At 40.1% G+C, this 26,124-nt stretch overlaps 1 long non-coding RNA gene across 1 annotated transcript in view; it reads left to right on the forward strand.

Moving 5' to 3' along the window:
• LOC123480123 (uncharacterized) overlaps positions 1 to 25,755 on the forward strand; it is a 68,860-nt gene extending 43,105 nt beyond the window's left edge. The window contains exons 2-3 of the long non-coding RNA XR_006655995.3: positions 803 to 928; positions 24,727 to 25,755. This is a non-coding gene — a long non-coding RNA (uncharacterized lncRNA). The remainder of the gene's footprint in view (positions 1 to 802; positions 929 to 24,726) is intronic.
• The last annotated feature ends 369 nt before the right edge of the window (positions 25,756 to 26,124 follow it).

Genomic DNA, 26,124 nt, shown 5'->3' on the forward strand with positions numbered 1-26,124 from the left:
CACAGCAGCAGATCATTACTAAGCCACTTGCCACGTACTGCCAGTTTGACCGTGACCTCAATCCTGTCTCCAAATATGCTCAGACAAGGATATGACTACATTAATGCTCCATTTCAAACCTTAATAAATTCCAGAGTGCATGTCGTCTGTGCGTGGAGTAAAAGGCTCCTTTAGGTCATCCGCCTGTGGATTTAGCCTCAGCAGTCTCCTCCTCTACCACAGCCCTAGGCTGTTTTCCACTTTACAGTTCTCAATGGGTTGACTGATAATGGGAGAGCAACTCATAGCAGCGATGGGGAACATCTTTTGCAACTTGAAGACTTCTCATCAGTTCATTTGAATCTCTATTAGCTAGCAGAATGCAAAATATTTGGTAGACATTCAACAGAGGTTTGCAGAATGAATGAATTATAGAAAGACGGGTCCTTTAGTTCCATTCAAAACAATGTTGTATTTTCTCACAACCGATGGTAATGGGTATGATTTACTCTCCCCCAAATTCTTGATATATAATAGGGTCAAAATGGAGGTTTCATTTAGACATTTCTTTTCCCTCCACACCTCTTCTTCAATTGGTTTAAACTTTGTAGATATTGGTTGGCCTTAACGATAATAGTTATAGCCCTCAAATAACTTGACTTTTTAGAGTATTTAATGAATATACTATTAATTATTCAAATCCAGTATAAATTGTGAAGCTTGCATGAATAAGTAGTTGAAAGCTTTTTCCCTGAGTTTGACAGGTATTACTTTTCTTTTCAAGCATGGAACATTTTAACATATATCTGTTGTTATGTTGCAGATGAAGATTCCATTTCATCCATTATTTGAGGTGTGAAAAGAAGGAAAACTTTTTCATTAGCCTTCCATCTCGTCATGTTAACGTGGACACTTACCTTCAGCAATGATGGCTGAGTTCTAATTTCTGGTGAGCATATTAATGATGTGTTAATATTTTTCCTTTAATCTTTTCAGGAAAGTTTTTTTCAATTTCTTAATTGGTGTCCAATATGCTTGAAAATAAGAGTGATAGACACATGCAAATGAATGCCTGTTTATATTGAACAGAAAATATTTGGGTTGAGTAGATTTTTAGCTTACACACTGCCCATATCATTTGTTCCATTTTCTTTTTGTATTAACTTTTTTTTTGTCAAAGGCATGAGAAATTTGCATCTGCAAATTATAACAGTAGTTTTTCCCATTTGATGATCTTATACCTTTGATTTTATTTTATTTAATGTTTGGTTTGCATTGATATGCCTCTCATAACCATTTTTATTTTCACCCCCAAAATGTTGACCAGCTAGGCTAGGCTTGAATATTCCCTTGACAGGGAAGAAGGAAAAGAAAGGTACCCTCGGAGGGTTAGCTTGGAGGGCATGGCCCAGCCAGCTGAGTTGAATGCAGAGCTCTGTTACAACCCTGCACATCAGCCTGGGCCCTCCTGATTCCTTCGGAGGACTCTCTGACTGGAATGGTGATGTGAAGGATAGAAGGTGACAAGTCTGGGTGTGGAGCCTACAACTGGTGCAGATGGTGTGTTTTATGATGTAGCCTGGATTATTACAGCAGAGTCCCTGTGTCAAGAAGTGTGGTTCTGTTTTCTTTTTTAAAATATTTTATTTATTTTGAGAGAGAGTGGTGGTGGGAGAAGGAGAGGGAGAGAAACATCAGTGTGTGGTTGCCTCTCAGGCACCCCCAACTGGGGACCTGGCTGACAACCCAGGTATGTGCCTTGACTGGGAATCGAACTGGTGACCCTTTGGTTTGCAGGCTGGTGCTCAATCCACTGAGCTACACCAGCCAGGGCTGGTTGTGTTTTCCTAATGAGTAATAGCACGGAAGGTACAACATAACTACTACTCCTACTCCTGTCATGCTAGTTCCCGGGCTAATTCTGACAGAGCAAAGAAGTATTTTGTTATAGCCACCTGGCCATTGTTGTCTATCTGCCTAAATTTCCATTTCTGAATCCAAACTTACTGCCTTGCTTCAAACCAAGCCATGACCATACTGTATTCTACAACATGCCATTAGCCCCAGATTTCCATTTGGATCCTAACGTATGTACCTCCCCAGGATGACTGCTGTAGCTTGGGTCTCTCACCATTGTGCTCTTCAAACAAATACTGATACCAACACTCAAATACCGGGTCTTGTCCCATTGAATCTTCTTATCTACCTCCCAGTGCTTGTTGCTGCGTTGGGTCAGTTATCCCAGTCCCTGCTCTTCCTCAGTAATTAGAAGTTTCTGCCAGCTCCATCTAGCCTCCCTCCTCCTATATTCCTGAACATCCATCATGACTCCTGCCCAAATTAGCCTAAATTCCAAAGGTCCTAGAATCCTGTTCGTGTGCTTTGTTCATTGATTTGTAGATGACAAGTATGTGTCAAAGGGATTTGTCCCCAGAGGGCAGAAAATAATATGTTCTAGAAGCAAGGAACCTCTGGGAGCCTTACGCAGGAATGAAGGTTCCAGGAACCCATGAGCTTTCTAATCTTTTAATGCACAAGTTTTTCTCACTCACCACAGACTTGCTGCTATCAAAAGCCTTGTTGTTATATGTCAGAGCTTTAAACACCCAAGGTTAGCAGTAGAAGTAGAATCATAATTCAGATAGATAAATTAAGCGTGGGCCCCTTGGATGTGAGGAAAAGCTAGGGCACGAGGTGTCACAGGCTGTCTGCAAAGCCCCCAGCTACAGAGGGGTGGAGGTGGTCTGAGAAGCAGTGACTGATGCCTGTGCACAATGGGCCCTGCAAATGACACTGGGGTAGGCGGTCACCAGGTGGCTGGATTGTGGTGTGGTATGGCATTGTTCTGAGTAGAACAGTTTCTGAGGTGGGTTCAAGAGGTCCTTTGACTTCGATTCCTGGGAAAGAGGCAAGCACATCACTGCAGGATGTAACTGATCTGAAAGTTTCGGGAGAAAAGTAAAGACCGGCGAACATGCCTTTTATTATTGGAAGGTGCATTAGGATGCATTGTTCATTTTGCTCTTCTTTGCCACCAAATTATACAGATTCCACAGATGGAATTAAGAAACTTCAGTTATTTTTTTCTAGTTTAGGTTTTCTGAAACTGAACTCCCAGAATTATCAGAATTGCCTGCATTAGTATGCCTTGGGGTGTTTGCAAAAATGCAAATTTCTGTGTCTCACCTGAGACCTACTAAATGGGAATATGAAGAGCACAGCTGTGTATCTGTCCTGGTCTTATGTACTGTGAAATTTGAGAATAGATTTTGAAGACCATTTAGTTTTGTTCCACCAGGGCAAGCTTCTGAAAACCTTAAATATATAGCATGTAGAATGGGCTCTGTCCAGAACAACAAAGAAAATAATGACAACGTTTTAAAACATTTTTGGGTGTGGGGAAATATACTTTTGGCCTTCAGGGGTTAGAAGTCTCCTGGGGGGGAGGGTGTGAACAGACAGGTAGGCAGAGTGGATGACAGAAGGAGATCCATTGGGAGCATCTTGGGCAAAAAAGGAGGCTCAGAAGGTCTTTAGGAATTGGAGAGACAGCCCAACTGGTATTTATCTTTTGGGTCTCATTGTGAGGGTTTGTAAGTGATGAACCTCAAAACAACTTCCCTAAGATTAAATTTATAACTGGCTGTCTCGGGATTATTTGAGGGTTGTATGGAACTACTTCTGTCAGATATTATCGTACATAAATTTCCTCACTGAGGAATTCAAATTCATTAAAATTTGAAGCTTACAAAGAGAATGGACCACATTGTTGGGATCCAGGGCCCTGAAAATAGGGTTATAGATCCATTGGATGACAGAGAGTGTCTCATGTGGCTGAGGACTGATTATCTAGGTACGCATGGGACAGTGTGGCAGACACTAGCTACCAGCAGCAATTTAAACTACTTAATAATATTAAAAATTTGGTTCTTTAGTCACCCTAGCACATTTCAAGTGTTCAATAGCTTGAAATGTATGGTTATCATATTGGATAGAGCAGATATAAAACCTTTCCATTATTGCAGAAAATTTAATAGGACAGCATTAATCTAGAAGAACTATCTTTGGTGGGGACGGAAAGCAGAGATGTTTGTATCCACTGAAAGACACTGGCCGGTACAGGGTGGGGAATATTGACCAGAGAAACAAAGTTAGCTTCAGTGCTGAAAGGATAATGTCTAATTAGTCTGTAAAACTCATGCATGTCTGCAGCGTATGTCTGGGCCAATTCCCAAGGTGGATTCCTGAGGCTGTCCTCATTCCACTGAGTATCAACTTCCTTGTTGAGAGGGGTACTGTAGGGGAATAAATTGACGTAGTGGCCCACCTGGGACTGTGTCTGTCAATATAACAGGTGGCTTGCCCTGTTATGTTACTCATCAGGAACTGAACTTTCATATTTTGGTTAGAAACCTAAGTCTCACTGGAGGTTCTTGTAAATGCTCATCTATCCAGAGAATGCAAATTTGGGAAAGACAGAAAGGAAGCCCAGTGCTTACTTCATTCAAGAAACCCAAGCAGAGAATCCAGGTACTAGGACTGAGTTAGGCTTGGTGAGCCAGACCCACCCGTCCAGGAGAAGGCAGTCCCAGGGCAGGTGGGGCAGCCAGAATTCTCCCCAGTGACTATGAGTGTGTGGAAAAAAGAGTGGAGGAAATACAGAGCATGAGCCAGATGTTTTTTAGAAGAAATAGCTCTCTTTGTTTTTGTTCAGTCTCCTTTCTTCCCAGGACTGCGATATGAGCACATCTGGAAGGGACCGAGCTGGGGGAGGGGCGCAGTACCAGATAGTCGAAGCCTGCCTTTCCCCAGCTCACTAAGGCTTTTTCTTCTCGGGCCAAGCTCATCTGACAGTCTCATTCTGTATGAGTTCTTTCCCAGGAGGCTCTTCATTTCCTGAAGCAATGAGTCTCCTGGCAGCCCCACCTACCAGGCTGCCAGACACAGCTAAATATCAGTAGCAAACCATGCAGCTGGGACAACTGCTAGGGTAAGACTCATTGGCAGCCTACCCTGTGCCAGGAACTGTCAGGGATATTATTCAGTTGATTTCTCATAATGAACCTATGAGAGAGAAATTATAATCTCTGCTCTGCGAAGAACCAAACTGAGATTCTGAGAAGTTAAATTACTTGAGGTCCCTGAGCTGAACTCGAGAATAGAGGATTGACCCAGGTATATTTGATACCAAAGCACACTTGCATTTCTGCTACTAAACTGCATGGTCAATTGAGCCTAACGGTTCTTGAATTTCAAAACCTAACTCTTTCCATAGTAGGATTTTGTGCTTGTAGGAAGGAGGGGATAATGGATGGCTGGATATGATGGTTATCCACTATTCTGACCATTTCTGCCAAGGTGTTTTTGGATTAGATTAACATTTTAATCCGTAGAACAAAACATACTGTTCTCCATAAAGTGGTGGGCCTCATCGAATCAATTGAAGGTTTGAGTAGAAGAAAAAGACTGGCTTCTCTGAGTAAGAGAAAACTCACCAGCAGACTGCCTTCAGGCTTCATCTGTAACATTGGCTCTCCTGGGCCTCTAGCCTGCAGATTTGGGCTTGCCAACCTCTATCATGTGAGCCAATTCTTTACAATAAATCTCCTTGCATATAAACCTGTATATCCTATTGGTACTCTTTCTCCGGAGAACCCTTATACACAGGGGCAGAGGGAGAGTGATGCTGTGCCACAGTGAACAAGATCGAGGAGGCTGGGTCTTGACTGGCACCTCTACCTTAGTTGTAATTGTTATTAATATTCCTCAAACTGCTTACAATTAAGTTGTTAGACATTTAGAAATTAAAATTTAGAAATTAAAAGGAGTGAGAGGAAATAATTTTAAATGGGAACCAATAATCAATCTCTTCTGCTCAAGCATCTGTCTATTCCCATGTAGAATACTAAGCATTTCATGAGTCTGACCTAGATTTATACAGATAAAATTCACAATGATCCTACAAGTCAAAGAACAGTCTTACTTTGTGTGTATAAAAGCTCATAGAAATTCAACAGATGAGCAAGTGAGTGGAGCAATATGGAGAAAATCATCCAATCTTCACATGGGTCAGTAGAGCATCAAATGGGAACCAGGCCTTTGGTGAGAGCCATAGGCAAAGCTCTCACACTGACTCCTTTCCTAGTAGTTTTCTTCTGCTCGTGACGCTGTCTGGGGTCAGTGTACTGGGTCACTGACGTCTTTGGGTCTCTTTGTAAGTTATCTGTAAAGTATGCTACAATGATCTGCTGTTGGCCATTCCACATGCTCCCGTGCTCAGGTGCATCTCTTGGAAAATATTGGGAGAAAACCTACAGTTTGTACTCCCATAATATCTAGACAGTTGACATGAGCTGATAACTGTAGCAGAGGAAAAGATTGGTACTAGAAACTGATAGGTTTATATGAGCTTCAGGATGTGGTTTGTAAGCTTTGGAAACTAAAATTCTAAGTATTTTTCAATAATGAAAGCCAATGAACTTGACACCTCAAAGCATTCTGAGCAATTTTTAATGTCTTTTTTTCCTTCCTAAATCTTAAAGTCTCAAGTTAGTGCAGCAGTTTAGTCACTCGTCTCATGGTATGTGCATGTTGAATTCTGTCCTACTTGCTCTTCTGTTTCCTCTATTTGTGAAAGTTTATGTTTCTAGGTCACTCTTGTTATTCCAGCCATTCTCTCTTCATTTGGATCCACAGCTCAGATTTAGGTAGAGTACTCAAATGCCCCAGACAGCAGTGGCTCAGTTAAATTAATTCCTTCGATCATTTCTAGTTAACTGGTGAGGATTTAAGTTAGCTTTATAAAACAACAACAACAACAACAACAACAATGATGGAGGCTATTAACATTTTTAAGAGGAAAAAAAGGAAATAAAGGCTCACTTTAAATTATGAAGGGAAGAGATAATTGCAGATTTTCCTGTTTGTCTCAATATCTTCCCTCCCCTCCCCCCAAAATTTAGTTATAGATGGTACAGACGATCTGTGTTTGAAAAACTTAAATGAATTCTTGTCAAAGCAGAATGCATTTTCAGAAGCAGTGGGCTAGTGCATACTTTTAGAACAGAATTCTTATATTAAATCAGAAGAGTTTATATAAAGATCTAGATTGTATATATAACTGTGAGACATCTTTCACCCAAGCTTCTTCATCAAGCCCCACACTCAATCCATCAACAAGCCCTGTTGCTTCTATTGTCAAGTCTACTGACCTATTTCTGTTTCCAGTACAATCACTTAGTCCGGTTACAGTCATCTTCCCAGCTATGCAATAGCCCCCTGACATGTGGCTTGGCTTCCATTCATCTTCAATCAATTGTCTGCATGATAGCATGAGTGATTGTTCACAGACATGGATTGGATTACGCTCCAATCTCCTTTCACAGCCTCAGCCTATGTAACCCCTTCTCTGACCCTTCCCCTCCTTCCTAAACATTGTCCAGCCGTCCTCCTTCACCCCTCAGGCCTTTAAATGTGATTTCTGCTACCAAAAATGCACCCAACAAAACACATACATTCTTGTTCTCTTTCTCTCTGAGTGATGGGTGAGCTCCTTCTTATCTTTCATATCTTAGCCAACTTGTGATCTCCTTAGAGAAGTCTTCCCTGATTATTCAGTCTAAAATAGGCCCCCAGCTATTCTCTATCACACGCCATGTTTATTGCATGGATGACACTCAGCACACTTTGCACTTATTCTATGAAATTGTCTATGCACTTGTCTGCCTGTGTATGCTCTAAGTTCCTTGACTACGGGACTATGCTGCCTAGGTGCCTGGAACATACTTGGTACCCCGTAAGTATTTATTGAATGAAAAATTTACAACACAGATAAATGAGGAAATAGTTAATTGTTTCAAATAAAGAACTTACCAGAGGTTTTCTTTAAGTGATGACCATACTTTGGGTCATTCAGAATATTTCACATAAATTGATTCACATAAATATAATTTTTGTGAAAAATTTCAAGTCTGTGATATAAGGTGAAGTGTACCTAAAACTATTTTTGTGTTGAGTTGAATTCCAATTTTTATTTGTTTCAAATACTAGGTACCTATTATATTTTTCCTGATTTGAGAAGGAAAAAATATACTTGTATGTATCTATAGTGTATCGATCTACCTACCTACCTACTTACCAACCTATCAAACTACATCTTATTTACACCCAGAAATACCTTCATTTATGTTATACAGATATTTGTTAAAGTTTCTTGAGCACTGGAAATTTCTAAATGAAATTAAATTTCTTATAATTTGTACTGTTTTATAGATACTTTAACTTAATTTCTGGTTGATTTCTATTGTGTGACTTCTAGTGACTATCCTTTATCCGAATCTAGTCTATAAATATTGTATATTCATAATTAAATGCACTAAAGGAAATGCTCCTTAAAAAAACTTAGAGAATTATTTTGCAAGTAGAATGGTACTAGGCGGTGAGAACAGTTTTCACCTCCCGCATCTGCTGACGTTTGTTTGCACCATCTTGGGTTTCTGTGGGCAACAAGCATGACAAAGGCAGGTTGAGATGGAATAATGAATAAAATGATTCTGAGGGTTGTGTTTTTTATTACTTAGACTTAAAAGAAAAACCCAAACTATTATGTATGCTTAAATCCTCAACTTAGGGATTTGTTTGAAGTCTAATTCCCAACCCAGTCTCAGGGTGCTCTGGCTTCTGTTGTGGGTACTGAACTGGCACAGTTTCTGTGTGTATTACTAATGCCATCCCGGGGATCTGAGCTGAAAGCCTCATGGATTTAGAGATAGATTAATGCTGGCATTGGGGTATTACAGATGGAACACCGAAGAACTTTAATTCAAATAAGAACAATGTATGTATTTTATTTATCTTCTTTTCTGTGGTTCATGAAGGTAAAAAGGAAAAAAAAATATCTTGCAGCTTCTGTTTAAATTAAATTGCAGAAATTATATGGTCAAGATTTTAAGTGTTTAGGTTCAAACATTCACATTAATAGAGTTCTCATAATCAACTAAACTAATTTTAATTCTTTTGGCTAAAATGTTTCAATGTTTTTCCCCCCAAAATCTTTCACTCAGCAGATAGAGTATCAGTTAATTGTGTTTCTTCACAGGTTTGGCTGAGCTATTCAAATGAGCTATAGGCCTACTTATTTTATTAGCCTAAGTATTCAAATCTGATTAATATTTGGACAGTATTTAGTTAGCAGTGAGAAAAAGAAGTTTGGAAAATTAGCCCTGTCACATTTCAGGAAGCAGTTTAAAAATGTGAAGTAGAATAATCTCCAAGCTGTCTTCATAGAGCAACTAGAGAATTAGCTAAATTTAAAATATACCACAAGTCAATTAGGAAGGAACTGTTGAAATACATGCACGTGCTATGGTGTTGTGGAAAAAACATAGCCACTGAAATCAAGAGATGGAGATTCAGATGCTGGCTCCACTATCATTACTAGCTGTTCAACCTTGGGAGAGTTGTATGACTTCTCTGAGTTTCCCTTTCTCAGTTGTAAAAGGAGGATAATCATGCTGATCTCACAGACTCATTACAATGAAGTAAAGTATTTATGTGTCGGTGCCTAACAAAGTGAATTGCAAGATAGAAAGGAGGGAATGAAACAGGAAGTAAAGGGATGGAGAAGTGCAGCCAGAGAAAATGTTTTATTCAGAGGGCAGAGCTCTGGTTGACCACCCAGGTCCTTCTCTCTTCCCCACCACCTCAAGGTCCCCTAACATGCTTTTTCAACTCCAGGCTGCTCCAGCTCATTTTTTTTCTCCCAGGCCCTTTTCCCTTTCAGCGACTCATACTTCTTTCCTGCCGCCTTTTAAAATATAAAGCCAGTGGGTCTTGCCATTGATCTAGTTCTCAGGTGTGTTCATAGTCTAATCTGCACAGCAAAGGTCCTGAGCCATGAGGACAAGCAGAAGGTCCCAATGGCTTTCAGGGGACACAGTGAATCCCCTATGGACAAAGCTTGCTTCCTTACTTTCCTTGTCTTCCTGCTTTTTAAAAACATTCAGACCAGAACAATATGACCTACTTCAGTCCACAGGCTGATGGCTTTTCAGTAAGTGGGTAATTGAGAAGGTTGAGACTAGAGCTGACCGAGAGAAACACAATGAGAGCCACAAATGAAAACCGTACATGTAATTTAAAATTTTCCAGTAACCATATGAAAATAAAAAGTAAAAAGGGACAAGTAAAATGAACTTTAATAATATATTGTATTTAACCCAGTATATCCAAAATATTTATCATTTTATTATATAATGCATATTATAAATTATTGAGATATTTTACTTTTTTTTTCTTTTTGCACATCTTGGTTTGAGACAAATTCTCCGATTTGTAGGAGAATTTTAGGAATTAGCTAAATCATTGATTCCAAAATCTTCATATCAGGAAAGTGGAACCCGGACAGAGTCTGGAAGAATTGAAATATTCCTCAAGGAGTAAAACACCAAATTCCTGGCAGGATTATGTGACCTGGCTGGGGGGTGGTGGTATAATGCACTGGCCCCATTAATGCCATAAGAAAATAATCTGAATTTTATGGAAAAAGAAACCTGCAAGCCTGGTTAGTAATGAAAAAATAAAAGAACTTTGTAAAAATCTTTTAGTATTTCATTTTCAAATTAATTTTAATGACTCTTGCAGTGCATAGCACTGTGCCTGACCCATAAAATCTCCCCAAAAGATTTGCTAAATCAACTTATGTAATAAATAGAATAGAACATTAAAACCAGAAGAAATATTGAAAACCATTTAGTATAAACCTACATAAGGTAATGACGGTAAAGTTCCCAATAACTCAACAAATTTTAATACCTTCCCTTTCTTTTTAATGTTTCCAATGAGAAAAGAAGTAACTTGTCCAAGGTCACACAGCTACTCACTTGTAGAATCCAAGTCTTTGTATACTTGTCTAACAATTTTTTAAAAACATGATTTTAACTCTGATTAAATACAGTTGAACTTATAGCTAAGCCATATCTTGTGGATGGAAGGAATTTGAAACCTTGAGAATTGACATCTAAATATGAAATTTGGGAAAGTACTTACTAAGACTGAGAGAATTATCTATTTCTTGAGTGTGCTGTTAAAGAGCTGTGGGTACTCAATTATTTTGGATTTGCTTTAGTGCGCTGGTATTTTTAGAACTTTCCCATAAACACTTCCCTTGAGGAATATAAAGCACTTGGCATTCTGAGGTACCTCAGGATGTCTTCAGCAAACACAGTTGACAACTTGACAAGACATCTGGGAGTGCGTGTCTGAGAGAGCCCAGGTGCTTATTCAAGATTTCCTTGCTTTTTAACTCTTTATTTGACTAGTTCTTCCCCTCTTTCTTGCACCTAAACCCCTTCCTACCACTGAAGGAGGACAACTGTCAGGATGGAATTATTTCTGCTCAAACACACTGCCGGGCCCCAGACGGCCAGTTGTTTGGTGCTGACCCCGAGTTCCAGATATCTAAAGAGTGTCTTTGTAGAAGTGAGGACTATGGAGTGAGGGGCACACCTGCTGAGAAATTTGATGAAATCAAGACACCCTATAACTTGGTCTAGTGCAGTGATGTTGCCCTGAGAAGTGAGGTGGAAAAAAACATCCCCAGGATAAAAAAGAACAGGATGAAAAATCCTGGTTAAAAAACAAGATATGGATTTTTCCTTCTGAGACAGATTGTTAAATAGGCTTTACTTGTTCAGTGGGGTCTGATAATGCAAGTTGACAGGATATTAAGGTTATTTCAGGTTCTGCTGTCTCCCAGGGTCATATAAGCCTTCTGTTATGCATGTTAATCCATCTCAGCATTCCTGCCAGAAGCTGCCTAAGTAGGGCAATGGGTTTAGTATGCACCCTCCTCCTTTACAGTTTAGTTGGGAGGCAAAGCCTACCAATTAGCAGAATATGCATTGAAAGTCAAGTGATGCTTCTCTACCCTAAGATATAGCACCAAAATCTGTGATTAATAAATCATGAATCCAACTGCCATTTCCTCACAAATGCAACCTCAAAAGAAGAAAGCAATACCTCCCTCCTCTCCCTATTCCATTTTTTGGTGTGTGCATACACATGTGTATGTCTGTGTTTATATAGAAAACTATATGGTGAATTTAGCATCATGGAGTGGAAATACTGGTTGGCTCCTTGCCAAGCCCTGTTTATATTCTGTCTCTTCCCACTTCAGGCATACATACAGCCTGCTTGTCTGCAAACTCCACACCGACTATCTAATTAGCTATGGGAAGGGGAAAACGTCACAAAGAAAACACTGGAAATGTAACTGAATTTTGGTGAAGAGGAGATCACAGAGGTGTGGTTCTGGAACCAATTTATTAGTAATGGTGGGATGTCCCCTGGATATTCCTCAAAGGAGACTTTTCTTGTGCCTATAAAATACTTAGAATAACCTATTCTAGGGGTGGTGATTTCAGTTTCAGGCTGATTGTGTTTTGTACGACTGATGACAGTAGTGGCAAAAGCAAGGACACCAGAATTCAACAGACTGGGTTAGAATCCCAGCTTTGCCATTTACTAAATGTGTGACCACAAGGAAGGGACTTAACCTCTCCAAGCCCTGATTTCCTCGTGGTGTAAAATGGGCATACTTGTACCTATGTCTTAGAATACTTACAAAGATTAAATGAGATAGGGCACAATGTTTGGGTCTGTAATTTGTGATTTATTAATGGTCACTATGGTAACAAAGAGGATAACAAAAATCAAGATTAGTTCTAGTGAATTGCTGCCACTTTTGCCTGCTTCTTGAGGCTTGGTGACATTATACCACAGCAAGGATGCTATGTGCCCAAATCTAAGTGGTCAGTAACGAAGAAAAAAAATCTTTCTACTCAATTTATCTTTGAGCAAAGCTACAGAAGCTAGCTCCATTCTCTTCTATTTTGATAAAAGCAAAATATATTCACTCTAAGTGGCTATTAGGGGGCCAATCTCTGTACAGCCTATTCTATATAATAGGTACTCAAAACTCATTCACTCTGTAATGGCTTAATATTTTCTGTACAGTGACTAGTGGGGGTATAGGCTCCTAATAAAGCATTATATCAACTCCTGAAGCTCGGAATCTTTGAAGCAGATGTTTTCCTAACATCCTGTAAATACTCCAATCATCTCAAACTGCTGGGATTTCACCTTTGTACTGTTTTTAGAAATGTGCCCATTGAGTAATGGGCCTGTCTAATCTGTTTGACATTTATTGGTACTCAAAGTGTAGCAAGGTTCGGAGATGTAGCAGAGCACATTCTAAATAAATCAACGGAAGAAAGCAAGCTAAATCGCAGGGGGAAATTACAGTGTCCAAATCATTTATACACTGGTGATTACCATTTCACCTGGGCCCAGCTGATGTCACGTGAGAGTCTCTGAAGCCCTAGGATTCATTTATCAAGCTGACTAAACCCTCTCATCCCTAGTTCCTCACTGAAATCAACCACTGTGGGAGAGACTTATGTATTCTCGGACAGGAAGACTAATTAGTGATGAAAAAGAACATGTGGTGAAGAAAATGAACTGGATTTGGAGGATTCTGGTGCCATATCTGTTATAAGCCAACTGTGTGACCTTAGGGGAGGCACTTTACACTGTGCCTCAGGTTCCTTAATAAGAATATGCATGTGTATCCATGTATATGGGTGTGTGTTTTTGGAAGTGTGTGTGTATATGTGATGGATTGGTTGTGATTTTCATAGTTTTGAAAGGATCAGAATTTCTATTTCAAATGACATCTGATTCAGAATTCAATATAGAAATAGAAGTGAATTTATATGTTTGAGGAAAAGGACCCAAGACTTCCACTAAAATCCTGTGGCAGCTCTTAATAGGCTTATGTAGATACCTAGCGTTCTCTGAACTGTTTGATTACATGATTTGTAGGGTTTCACAAATTCTGATTTTATTATTTGAGTCTGTGGAAAATTACCCACTGAAGATAAAACATTGAACCTATGCAAAAAAATTAATTTATTATTCTAATTAATTTGCAAGTTTTACAAATAAGTTATCAAATAATCTATTAAAGTAGTTTGGTTTCAAGTTTCATGATTTAGTGGATTAAAGTCCTGTATTCTTTACGCACTTGAAGTCTGAATTAATACAAATAGCTCTTGTGTTTTGCTTCTACCCCTTTATTATTCTTGTAACGAGTGGCCAAATTGTGTTGTTCATTTTATACTGTAAGCTCCTTAGAGTACTTCCCATTAGGATGGAGAAAGTCCCAAGAGATCATTGCTTTCATCCTAACAATGGGAGTAAGTTGGATCATCTACAAAACCATAATAGATTTGTTTTTAACTCATGAGGGATTGGAGGCATTCAAAGAAACCTAAATGAATCAAATTCCAGGAAAGACAAGTTCTTCTTAGGTAAGTAGAGAGAGACTCAGAGATGCCTTCATTCTGGTGGAGGAGCAGGAGAGGAATGAATCTGACATAGATTGGTAATCTTCTTGATGGCTAAGGCATGATTTGTTTCAGTGTTTTAATCTAGCATATAGTATGGGGCATATGAATGTTTGGAAAGCTTCCTAGAAGATTCTAATATGCAACTAGGTGATTTCAATATGCCCGCATGCTGACTATAATGCTAATTGAAGAAACATCTCATGGAAGAGATTCTCCATTTCAAACTAGCAATAAAAAACATTATTTTTCCTCTAGTAAGTATTTACACAAGACTTGCTTGTAGTCAGCACTGAACAGGTGACTGATAGGTATAGAATAAATATAAGGCATGGCCACTGTCCTCAAAATGCTCACCAGTTGTTGGGGAAACAAACCAAACATATGTAAAACAATTGAGCAAAAACACAAGCTGTGGATAATTAGCTCCTGAATGGAGTGAACTAACTATATATGTGTTCTGCAAAAATTCAGTAAAGCAGAAAATCAGTGCAGGCTGGAATAGTCAGGCAGGCTCTCTCAGTAGAATTGATATTTTTCTAAAGTAAATATCCTGTAAGTACTAAGAGAATTCTTACTAGAAGCTTTTATTCCTCATTTTAAGATGGATCAATGGAAAACTTGAGAACTAGTTTACATAGTACACTCAGTGTTAATGATTTTCTAAAAAGTGTTTCAATACCCTACTTTTTAACATTTGGAAATTCTGTTGTTAGCAATTAAAACTTTTCCTCTCCTAAAAATGCCTTTCTGATACTATAGTTATTATTTTATTAGAGATAAAAAGGGAGGAGTATCTAACATCTGAAATTTTTAAGTGTTTTATTTTTTGAAACCTAAGAAAATATTGCCAGAAACACCTCTCCTTATTTTCGACATGTGCCTTTATTAAGGGGAAATATTTAGTCTACATTTTCCTGATTTATTTTACCTATGTAGTGCTTTGTGGAAAGCTCTTCAATTTTTGAGACATGTAGCCTTTCAATAAACTTTCAAAGGCTGTCTGTCTGTCTGTCTGTCTATCTATCTATCTATCTACCTACCTACCTATCTATCTGAAAACCAAGAAATCATTTTGCTTGGGGTAGGAGCAGTTAGAGACCCAGTAGGTCTCCAGATAAGAAATGTGGGCAGAGCCCTCCTCCTCCCCCATTCCCACCTCCCTCCCTAAATGCCATTTGTAAGGCTTGCACACAGGGTTGGTGGCCCCTGCCTTCTCTGACAATGGCAGATGGAGGCCTTTTAAAAATAGAAGCAGAGGTGCAGCACATCCTGTCCAAGGAGCAGCAGTGTCTGTGCTTAGTGCCTCATGCCCCAAGCAGCTGCCTGAGCTGCTTGTCCCCAAATTTCCTTTGGATGGAAGTAAACAAATGTGAACATCCAATGGAGTATATTTGAATTTGACCTCTAAGGCCATCTATTTTAAGCAAATTGTAATTTTGCAAAAGGCATGGGCTTATTCCAAATGTTTATTTAGTGTTGAATGGTTTCCAGTTGGCTGGCTGGTCCACTTTTTTTGATGGTGTTGAAAACGTTAAGAAAGCTACCAATAATAAATTCTGATTTGCACTCATCTCTTTGTTTAGAGATTCATTTCGTTGGGTGCCAGGACAAGTGTTCACTTTAGCCAGAGATGGGCAAATAAGTCTGGTTATATGGCTGTTTTTGTGGCAACCACTACTGCTTGCAGCCCTCACACCGGAACATTAACCTTGTTTAGTAAAGAGCTTTCCTATGGCTTTCTGAGTTTCTGCTAGCACAGTTCTCTTTCACAGAATGCCTGCTACCTGGACTAAGCTTTCTGCAGGTCGTCGCCTTTTTTTCCTCGCAGTGACTATAAGAAGCAGGTATCATTACTCTCATTTTAAAGAGGAGGCAACTGCAGTTCAGAGACCTCTAATTACAAGTTTGGAGTGAGGATTCAACCCAAAGTCTGATTCCAGAAGTTACTCTCATTTCATTTCAGGAACTTTTCATATTAAACAGATTTCCCCTTTTCTCATGTATATGTTTATGCTATAGCAATCCTTTTTCATTCCCCCTATCCCTGATATGAATTTTGGCTCCAGGATATCAAAATGAATACTTGGGGATGAATCTTCTCTTCTTTTGTAAGTGGTAGCAATGTATCACCCAAGTGCAAAAAAAAAAAAAAAAAAAAAGCCCTTCAGGGGGTCATCCATGTGGTCCCACGTTCCTACCCACATTTAGAAAGAAAACTGAAAAAAAAATACTGGTCTTGCATATCATTCGGCCTCAGCTCACTTGCCTTTGTGCTCCAAATGTCAGTTTTCTCCTAGAGACTTCTCTGAATAGAACCTTGGGTTAAAAAAAGCCATGGGTTAGATTAATGGCACAGTTGGCTACTGAAACTGGTCCTGGTGTGGAGAAGAGAGAATTATTCAGCCTTGTTCTCTCACCCAGTTTTGGGTCTGTTTCACTGAGGGAGATGAATAGTCAGCTCTGAGACAGCTCCAGGGACCTGCTGTCCCTGACATCCAGAGTCACCCCTAAATAGCAAACCATTGTAAATGAAAGCACCAAGTGTTCCTGTACTTACAAGTCACATCCTTCTCTGTGTAATCATTTTGGAATGACTTTCACAGCCACATAGTTCTGCCTCAGTGCAAACCTTTTCCTCTAAGCAGCACTTTTCGGAACTTAAGGAATTGCTGAAGGTAGGGAGAAATTTGAGGAGATCTAGATTCTAATTAACTTTTTCTCTAATTAACTGTGTCATCATTGTGTTGTGAATGCAACCGAGACTCTCCAAGATAAAGGGAGGCACTGAGGACGGAAGCAGCCAAGTTCATGAAGCTCAGAGAATTCTTCTTCCCAAGATTTTAATGCAAAAATCATCCTAAAAATATGGGTGGCTTGAGAGGGAAGAAGGGAAGTAGTGATATTCTCAAACATCAACTGGATGTTATCTTTCTTCACAGAACCAAATAAATTGTTCTTATATTAGTGAAAATATTTTGTCAACATCCCCATGAAATCTGTGCCTTTTTTTCCCAGGATATTTAATGATTGGCCACTGGATAGATGACGATTAAATTTTCCAGTGCTGCCAGTCAACTCTTCCTGCTTCTCCTCTCTCTCCTCCATTCTCTCTTTTGTCCAGGAGACTTGTCTTCCCAATATCCCTGGAATATACTTTCTTGGTTCTAGGCTGTTATTGATGATTTCTATACTATCTAGGAATGCTAAGTTCTTTCCTCTTTACCTCCTGAAAGCTTTCCTGTCCTTTGAGGAATATTTCAAATGTCACCTCCTCTAATAAGATGCTTCATACAAAATACTCCTCTAATAAATAACCATTGATGAGTTTGGGGGAGGGTTGATTTGCCATAGTTAATGCTTTTTACTTTTCCAAAATAGATGGATTTTCCACTTAATTTCATTCTCTTCCTACTCTTATTTCAACTCTTCCCCCTATTCATGGGTTATACCATTCAAGTGTGATCTTTCCAGTTAAGGGATCTCTCTATACTTTGCCCAATCTTTCTAATTGACTATTTTCTCCACTTTAGGAAAACTCTGTATTTTTGAGATCTCAGTGCCTTTGCCTTTGAAATTCTCTTTCTGGCACATTTTTAAATTTTCTTCTCTCTCTTCCCATAGTTTCAGTCCTAGCACAGAGCACAGTTGTTTTCACTATGTGTTTTAACATTTTAAACAACATCTGTTGTTTAACATTTCTCCCCTCCCTTTCTTTCTGCAAAATTCATTTTCAAGTGCTGTTTCTCTTCCCCAAAGTTACTTTTCTTCCCAACTGTCAATCATGTTTGCAACTTACCTTAGTTGAGTGTGCTTCTGAAACATTGTCTTTCTTCCTCTCTCACACACAGCCATTCCCTTCAAACAGCTAGACAGTTAATGTTCCTACCCCCTCTGGCTTTACCTTCTAAACATTTCTGCTGCCTCTTGTGAATACACAGCCTGTCCCCGCCTGCAGGGCTCATACTAATGGAGTTACAATTGACGCCCACAGTCAGAGGAACCACACAAGAGCTCAGCGCCTGGGGCAAAACATGAGTTCAGCTGGGTCTCAGTTCCATTGTCATGCAGCTGCTCCCCTTCATCTGTGAACCCTTGGGTACAGCCTGCCAAGACCATGGCCCACCCAGGCTCTTAGCCACTTGATAAGATCATTTTTAATTCTCAATTGTCCTTTTGTTTCCCAAGGCCTCTTAGAGCTGCTGCTCACTGGTGGCTCGTTTGCCCTGACCAAGGGGCCTAGAGCTCTTGCTGCCTTGCCTTGCATCTGAACTGCCGCTGCTGCTCCTCAGACTGCTTGTCTGGGCCGCAGGTTCTCTCACCCTGGGCAGTCTTCCCCTGTCTGAGAATACAGCTTGCTCTGGTCTTTCCTGCCCACTTCGTCCTTCAGGCTCTGCCTGACTCCCCGGGGCTCTGGCTTTCATTGCCAGTACAGAGCCTCATCCAAAGTCAATTTCATGACTACCTATTGAGCACTTATTGTATACAAAGCATTTTATAACTTGTGCCAGGAGTATAAAAATGAGTCATATACAGTATTTCCCTCTTATCCATGGGAAATATATTCCAAGATCCCCAGTGCATGCCTGAAACTGCAGATAGTATCAAACCCTACATATACTACATTTTTTCCCATACATATATACATACACACCTTTTCACTTAAAGGAAGCACTTTACGGTTTCCCTTTGGCATATCAGAATTGCCAGCATCATTACTTTTGCATTTGGTGGCCATTATTTAGTAAAATAAGGGCCACTTGAACACAAGCACTATGATACTTTTGCAGTAGATCTGAAAACTGAGGTGGCTCAGTGACAACAGGCAGTCAGTGTATACAGTGGGGATTCTCTGTTCTAGGTGACAGGAGCCCGACAAAGCAGCATGGAAGGAAATTTCATCAGGCTGCTCAGAATGGTGCCCGATTTGGAACATAGGAATTGTTTATTTCTGGAGTTTTTCATTTAATATTTTTAGACCAAGGTTGACCATAAGTCAATGAAACTGCAGTGAGCAAAACCAGGGATAATGGGGGACCATGGTAAGCACTTTCTCTCACAGAGCCTGCAGTCTGTTGGAGGGATTGCCAGGCCAATTAGTTTGTAAAAGGCGAACTGTGATGTGTTCCCTAAGTGAGGTTCAGGAAAGGGAAAGACAGAGCCCTGTGTGTGTGTGCGCGCGCATGCATGCACACACACACACTGAGGACAGGGCACTGATCAGGGCAGTTTGCTCAGCAGATGTGGCACACTGGGCTGATTCGAAGGCGGAGAGGGTCATCATCAGGGGGATACATGTTTGAGGAAGTGTGAAGCGAAGTTTGGCCAGACTTGTAATGTTTCTCAGCATGGTTCTGTGGCATGTGGCGCCTAAGATGTTAAATGTTCTACTTAGTAAATGACATTGTGACCTCCAGTCACGGAGACAAACAGGCACAACTCTGACAGAATTTCCAGATGTCCAGGAGACGCTACCATCCTGCCGTGCAAACTACTGGACCATGGGTGTCATAAGAACACCTAGACACATCTGCCGATCTGAGGAGCTTACGCCTGAGTAACGTTCAGTGCGGGGCCACGGAAAGTCTCTGAGCATGGAATGACAGAATCCAACATACTCTTGGAAAGGAATTAGGATATTACACAGCAGTGTAATGCTGTGATATTAGGATAATGCACAGCAGTGAAAGAGCGGACAGCAAGCAGGAGACTGTATTCAAGGCAAAGAGTTAGGAGGCTGTTGCAATAATCCAGATAAGGGATGACAACAAATTATGCTGGATACAACTAGAGAGCTTCTTCACAGACTAAGGCAACTAATCGGATGTGGGGATCGGGAGAGCACTGAGTTGATAGTGATCCTCAGGTTTTGAACCTGATGACCAGGAGCAGAGAGGAGCCACATGAAGAAATAAGGAGGTCAGAAAGAGGGCATAGTTTCCGGGAAAGAAGGTGAGTGCAGTTTGGAACATGTTGTGTTTGTGCAGCCCAGGGGGATGTGAGTGACTGGAGCCGTTCCAACAAACACCAGACGCTACTTAATTAATACAAATGATGCTCCTTGAATGGCTACTTTTTAAAGTTTTTTTTTTTAAACAAATTGTTTCTTGAATAAGCCTGTCACACACAGCTACCCCCTAGTCACTTTGCCTCAGCCACTCTCATTTTTCTCTATTTTTTCTTTTCTGTTTTCTTTTCTTTCTTTTTCTTTTTCTTTCCCTCTTTCCCCATCTCTCTCCTCTCTCCCCCACCCTTCTCCACCCTCCTTCCCTTCCTCCCTCCCTTCCCTTCCCTTCCTTCCTTCCTTCATTTGTTCCTTCCTTCCTTCCTTCTTTCCATCTCAGTTCAGGTCACCAATGCTCCCCAAATAAAAATTAACATTTTGAATTAGTGAAAAACCTGCCTTTGAAATAAAATATTAGGTAATGGATGTATCAGGAATGAACTAAAAAAATGCAAGCTTCTCTACTGCTCTCGGCCTTATTCCCCAGTGTCTCTCACTGAAGGGAGGTCAGGGCAACAAGGCACAAGCATGTTGGATCCGGAATCGCTAAAGTAAGTTTTCTCCTCCAGCCGAGTCCCTAAGGATGCTGAATCCAGCTGAGCTGTTCAGGGTTTCAAATTCTTCCCCTAAGTAAATTAACGCACAAGCACATCTCATCACCAAGGCCCATACAAAAGCCTGCTATACCATTTTGGCAAGCAATGCTCGAAATGGAGCTTTTAGAAATGCTAGAAGCCTGCCGCCTCTAGCCATCTGCGTAGGCTGGTCCAGCTGCGTCCACGGCTGGGCCTGTGGCGGTGTGGGGGCGGGTGGTGGTGGTGTGGGACGCTGGGCCATGGTGGCAAATTTCATCCATGTGTGAGCTGAATCGAGTCCAAATGGACTCCTGTCAGCGTTTCTCTCTTTTGCTCAATAACTTGACGTAATTCTTCCCTGAAGCAGCCAATGATTCTGTGGGATATTTGTGTAGAGAGAGCAGCTTTCTAATCTTTTTTTTCTCCCAATTTTGAAAGTGCTCTAAATGTGAGAGCAAGCTGATACAAATAGAAGAGTGTTGGGAAGGTACAGTAAGGAAGCCTTCTGTGGCTCTGCAAGCAGATCCAAATGCCGACTTAATTAGAAAATCAATCTTGCTGTCCGGCTGATTGATTGCCGTCCTCCGCTGGGGGTGAGGGAGAGAGTTGAGTCATGACGAGATAATTTTTTCCTATTACTAAAAAAAGGCCTAATGTACATTTCTGCGCAAATCAGCGTGAAGAACTTGTTAAAAACACGCCACCTTTTCCCTCTTGTTAATTGAATCTTTGATGGAGGGAGGAGGAATAACATAGTTTGTGTTTGTGGAACTCTTACTATTTTTTTTCCCTAGGGATATTCAAGTTCTGAGCGGTGATTTAATAACTTTTATCAAAGAAATGCAAATGTTTTTATAGGGAGGCAAAGAGATACCTGCTCACTGTATCCACAGAATAGTGCCTTAAGAAAGAGGGTTTATGTTGCTGGAGGAAAGAATTCACATTGTTGACAATCAGTTCACACTGTTGGAGTGAGGATAAAGGTCACATATTATCTCCTTTGCTCAGATGAGGAAACAGGCTCTGAGAGTTTAACCTGATCGAGGCCACTTGGAGAGCAAATGGAAGAGCCTGGAAGAATGGCAGTCTGTCCCCCTAACATTTTTCTCTCTCACCACACCACTTGGCTGCTTATGAAAGATGAGGATGGTAGCTGATCTGTCTGGTTTCTCTCTTTCATCACATGGGTTCTGTGTCCGACCTGCTTTGTGTGCCCCATCCTGTACACATTCTTACTCCACACTCCATCCTGACTGAACAGAGTTCTCACGCTTCTGTGGTTGCCACCTCCAGTCTGGAGGTGCACAGCACTTCCGGCTCAGCGATGGCGTGCCATCCACAGTTTATGGCTTTAACTCAGGTTTGTCATTTCACAAATCTGTATAATGATGCAACTGTAGCTCTGTAGCTCTCTTCTAGGATGAGCTCCCTGACTTTTTTTATACCAATAAAGCCTCTAGCCTGCTGCGATAAGAAGTTGAGAAATCTTCCTAGTTTAAAGGACACCAAGAAACAATAATCCGGGCCTAAGGGATCCTGAAATAGTCTCTCCCGTTACATAGAAACCCTACCCTTGGGCTCCTTTCCTGTTTCCCGATATCCCAGTCATTCCCTATGCTTTCACCCCAGTTTCTCCCCCCACCCTATACTGACCCTTGATCTTGAGATAAAAAAGTTTTCTCTTTTCTTGTTTCAGTGAAATTTTGCTATTCAACCATTTAATATGCTCCTACATGTGGGTTACATTTGTAATATTTGATCATTTCCAAAAAGTCTATAGCTAAGACCCAGCTTCTTAGTGAAATGGAACCTGCATTCTTTGTGTGGTGTTCATCACACACTTCATTTTATGAGAAACACAGTGAGCCCAGCTTATTATAATCAAGAGAGATTATTTGTCACAATAGTCAAAGATGGTAAGAATAATTAAAGTATGCAGATAGTTTTAAGGTCTCATTTTCTCATTTTGGGTATTCACTTGAGTATAATGAGTTTATTTATTGCATAATGCCACAGTTATTAAAATTAATCCTTGAAGACAGACCCGGAGAAGACATCAGCCTTAATTCCATCAAACCCACCTAACTAAAAAAAGAAAGAAAGATCCAGAGAGGAGAGTGTGACTTTCTAAGGTCATGTGTATGAAAACCTCTGACTTACCAAGAAAACACATATTCTGTAAGGAGCGTTCAGGAAGCACCACGTGTTCTCCACTCTGTGAAGCTGTAGGTGTGGTGCCACAAGCCAGGGAATGGCTTCAGTGCTGGAAGCAGAAGAAGGAACGGCTAACCCCAGAGCCTTTGAGAATCGTGTGTGTGTGTGTGTGTGTGTGTGTATATGTATGTATCTGTGTTTTAAAGGCAAAGAGCCAAGGAGAACAGAAACATTTCTGTGTAAATATTCTATACATTGTAAACTTTTACCACTGCTGTGTGGAATACAGTTCACATATTTTTGAGTACAGTATAGTTGTTATGTCTTTATTTCCTGGCCAAAGTTCATATTATTCCACCCAATTTATAAACGTGGAGGCTGAAGGTCAGAGGCCATTTCCCCAAGGTCACAGAAGTGACCCATGGCAAATCCAGGAAATCATTCCATCCCACTCCAAAGCCACCCTCATAACCTGCAAAGCACAGTATACCCTATGAACATGTGAAGGTAGAAATAAACTTGTGGAAGGAAAAAGAAACAAGGTATTGATTTGACGTTGTTATAGAAAATACGCTATGATTTTCTGGATAAGAGCTATAAATAAGGAACCAATTAAAGAAGACTGATGATTGTTTGGGTTTCATTTACTCTGAGGCTTGGTAAAGGTCATGAAATAGTTAATTCTTAGAAAAATTTCTGTTTTAAGTATTGAAATGTAAAAATGTTTGAAATGTACTAAAATTCTTAGATAAATTAGGCATGGATTTATGACACAGTAATACTTTCAAATGCTCCAAAATTTTATGGAAAACTTCACACTATTGTGGTAATTCTTTAAATATGAAGAATTCCATAGCAAGTCTTGAGGTAAGGATTCCTATGCTACTCCTTCATCTTTTCTGTCTTGGTTTTGAGAGATATTTGGGGTTCACTGGCTTTGCATTATTAGTGACCTTGTAGGGGATTAGTCAAAGAACATATGTGAAGGACCCATGGACATGGACAACAGTGTGGGGATTGCCTATGGAAATGGGGAGTGGGCTGTGGGGATTGCCTATGGAAGTGGGGAGAAGGGGGAAAATTGGGACAACTGCAATAGCATTAATAATAAAACATTAAAAATGAACAGATTCCTTTAAAATAAGCCATATTACCATTGTATTAATAAAACGATATAAAAGCTAATTCGCATTTTCTGCTTCCTGAGTGTACTTCATCCCAAGTGTTATTTCTCTGAAATTGTAAGCCCACAAATTAAACTGACTTGGAAATATAATGCCTCTATTTTAAAAAAAAGGTAAAACTTATGACAAAATTGATTTAGAGTATTTGAATTTTAGAAGGTGGGGTTTAGTAAAACACAGCCTACTGGAGAGCAAAACTGGATTGCTTCAGGAATCGCTGGTAATCCCCTGCCTGGTCTGCTGGCTGAAAGGAGGAGTCTGAAGCCGTCCTTGCTTAGGAAATATTTTTGAATGTTTTTGGAACCAGAAGAGTCCCTTTTTGGTGGACTGGAATTTTCTCCATTTGTGGTTTTCTGTTTACTTATTTATTTATCTATTTAGTGCAACAGGTGGCATCCCCATGTAATTTTTTATTCTCTCAATAGAGCCATGTGGAGGTCAGGCATGGAAAATACCGCACTACGGCTGCTGCGCCAGCACGACAGGAAGCACGGTGCCACCTGATGAAGACAACTGGGCTGGGAACATGTTTCCACCTGTCACAGCACCAAATGCACTGAAAATCCTGATAAATATATCGCTGTGCTGCATCCAGCCTGGATGTTTGTGTCCAAGTAATTTCAGATAACAATTGGTAAAAAAAAAAAAAAAAGAAAGAAAAAATCAGGCAACATACACTTTGAGTATCCTAGTTTTATGCAAATATAGTTGGTATCATGTTCAAAGAATGTAGATTACTCTTGAAAAATAAAACGAAGTTTAAACATTCCCACAACGTCTTTAATCTCATTACAACTTAGTCCCTGCTCCTCTCCCCAGTCCCATTTGTAATGCTTTGTTGTGTGACTTGGAACATCGCCAGGAGGGCCTATGGAAATGTCATGCACTGAATAACTGCTATGGATGACCAGACACTTGCGCTAATTTTCTCAGTGACATCCCCACCACCCGTGAATGAGGCAGAGACACAATGCTGCCCCATTTCACAGATAAGAAAACTGAAGCATGGAGATGTTACTAACAAATCCAACACTGAAGCAGGATTTGACCTGAAGATTGCTTGATCCCAAAGCCCAGCCTCTTTCCACTTTTCTCCGCAAGACTCTACATTTAATGAACATTTTTAGTAGCAATTCTACATTTGCCTTTTTCTCCAAGAAGAATGTGTAGGATTCCATAAAATACTGGATAAGAGGGTAACATTGACTAGGCTAGGTAAGATCGAGCCATTTATAGGCTCCACTAGAGATTTCATAACTAGCCACAATTGACAGATTTCACTGTGGACAGATGGCACTTTTGGCTGGGATCATCTTGATTCCTCGAAGGTAATTCTGTGCTACCAGTGTTGGTCTCTCCTACACACATTTGGGGTGGCTCAGCGTGGAGTGGGCTGGGAGGATGCATCTGGCTTGATGGGAATCTTAATATTTCACATGTCTGAACTGAAATAAAAGGAAAAGTAATATACTTTTTGTGTGTGCTTCCCTCTTTCTAAAAATGCTGCCACAAAGGGATATGTAATGTAGCTTCAAGAGAAATACACCTGGGATTCTCACCTTCGCTCATGAATTATTGATACTTGTGGCCAGTGGAGACCCAACTTATTTGGAGATCATATATACAGTTGGTAGACAAATTATATTTTAGGCTCAAATTAAAGTATTTTTCCTTCCAAACTGTTCCAAATCTAATTGACCAGGTACCTTTCCACTTTATATACTTATTTATTCAAAGGAAATGTAGTCCATATGTTTCACATTCATTTACGCTTAAATCATCAAAATGCTGTTTGGCAATAGACATTCAATGTCCCCTAGAAG

The sequence above is a fragment of the Desmodus rotundus genome, chromosome 2 (assembly GCF_022682495.2).
Source record: "Desmodus rotundus isolate HL8 chromosome 2, HLdesRot8A.1, whole genome shotgun sequence".
Lineage (NCBI taxonomy): Eukaryota > Metazoa > Chordata > Mammalia > Chiroptera > Phyllostomidae > Desmodus > Desmodus rotundus.